Below are 2,369 nucleotides of genomic sequence, written 5' to 3' on the forward strand. Positions count from 1 at the left end.
AATATACGGATATTTTATGTACAATAGTCAGTTGAAAGATTTTATTTTATAATACCAAAAGTATATTCATGTGAAGTAGGTGATCATGATGACTAATCCACAATTTGCCTCTGAGTTCAAGCTTCTCAAATGATATAGCCTCAGGACTCACAGTTTTCCTCATGGTCCACTGTTTTCAGCACTTTGATACGCTCAAGTCTTTTTTTCCACCCACGAGTTTACTGCTGTAATCCACAGAGGATTCACGTACAGTTAAGAGCTGTAAAATATTCCTAAATAATGTGAGCAAAGTGCTTCTAGGCCAAACTGTTCTGAGTGTTGGAGCATGTAAATAGATCGCGTGTCAGCGTGGTGGGGTTGTGCATACCGTACGTGTCGCCTCCCGGCCGCGAGGCTCCAATATGGATCACCATCGCTTGATCTTTGAAAGCTCTGAAAACTCTAGGTGTCAGCGTCTTCATTGCTGCTGTCTATGGCAGTGTGTGTGCCAACACGCACACACACGCACACAGACACAGACACGTGCTGGCCATTGTGTTTCAGCACCGGGATTACGTTACACACAGTGCATCCTGTCGCAGGGTTAGAGCAGAGGTCGCGCAAGCCGGTACACTTTCACTCACACATGTGCTTTTTCACATCAGCTTCCCTGCTGTTACTGTGCAATTATTGTTTTATTGTATTCGTGATAATATTGTGACTGCATCTTGTTATTGTTGCAGTGAGATCAGATTCACCTTCTGTGGATTTTTTTTTTTTTTTTTTTTTTTTTATGCAAAGCCATTTCTCAGCATTAATGGAGCAGGCATTTATGTTCTGCTTACCGCACTGAAACCCAAACCCAGCACATCACTATCTCTCTCTTTTGTTTTTTCAGTTGTCATTTGTCACTGTTGGCAAATAAAACTCTTCCAGCTATTTCCGAAAGCTTCCCCAGTTTGCGTTTGCTGATTATGTTGTCAGACAGATACACAAAGAACTTGGAGAAAGACTCTTTTTGTTTGGCAAATTACAACAAATCTGCATTGTAAATATCTTTGGGCTGCGCTGCTGAGAGTATCCCCAATGCTAAGTGGGATAGACAGAGCATCGGTTGTTTGTTTATGTATTTCGCTTCTCAAACTACATTCTTTGTTTGTGGCTTTGATGCAGATCTGGACTGTCAACTCGGTTGCTGATTTAGGAGCAGAGAGATTGCAGCCCGTGTTTCATATGATGTTTCTAAATGTTTCGTCCATTTGACTCAGGGTTTAAGTTCCAGCAAAACGAGCCTCTCTCCGTCTCCTATCCCGTCGCTCCCTCAGAGTTAATAGGGTTGTGCGGCTTGGCAAGATGGCTCTTTTCAGGATCTGTGTTGAATATGAACGAGACGGAGACACACACACACACACACACACACACACACACACACACACACACACACACACACACACACAGACATGCACGTACAGACTGGTCTTGTTAGCTGCCCTCACATTCTCTGGCAAAGCCTGTTTGTTCCAGTTTTATAATGAGGAGATGGGGACTTTTGAAGTTATGCCATCGATACACTAAGTGATTACTGGAACACACACTTGCCTACACACACACACACACACACACACACACACACACACACACACACCAATCTGCTATCCATTTACTTTTATTCTTTTAAATTGAGAAAGAAAGTTCAATTTCAGAATGTGCGTACTATCTTAGTTTCATTGAGCAAATTCTAAAAACTGCTCCGCAGGGGAGCCCACGGTTTTTATTTTCACCACACTCTGAGTGAGTCACAGTTTTTTTTTTTTTTTTTTCTTCAGAAGCCCCATGCTTGACTGTTAAACTAAATATGAGGAGCCTTTCTGTGTGTGTTTTTTTCCCATCATCATAGTAATTTACAACAAACATTAGGGCTTTGTTGGATGGGCAGTAAATCTTTAAAACTGGCCTCCAAGCAGTCATATGATTCCAGTTGTAAACATCCGTAAATCCACAGTGTTAAAGCTTTCAACAAACAACACGGCACTGGTTTGTGGCGATAGTCCAGTTTCACATGGAGGAGGAGGCAGCGTTGCACCACCATTCAGTACTGGAAGACCATTATTTCACTTTTAATTTTTGTCATTACCGTCAGGTCAACTCTTGTGGTTCACTGCAGTCCGGCTCGTGACCTCGATGCAGTCGCACATCAAATCAGGGTCACAACTCTGCTTTCTCCCAGTAGGTCAGAATTAGTGCTGTGCTTGTATTTCAATTACAGTTTTTAAATTAAATCAACCCTGCACAGTGTTTTAAAACATATCCAGTTATTTTATAGTGAATTATTTTCATTGAACTGATAATTTCTCAGTATTTCTCATTGTTTTGTATGGCTATACAATGCC

This window comes from Salarias fasciatus, chromosome 22 (assembly GCF_902148845.1).
Source record: "Salarias fasciatus chromosome 22, fSalaFa1.1, whole genome shotgun sequence".
In the NCBI taxonomy this organism is placed as follows: Eukaryota; Metazoa; Chordata; class Actinopteri; order Blenniiformes; family Blenniidae; genus Salarias; species Salarias fasciatus.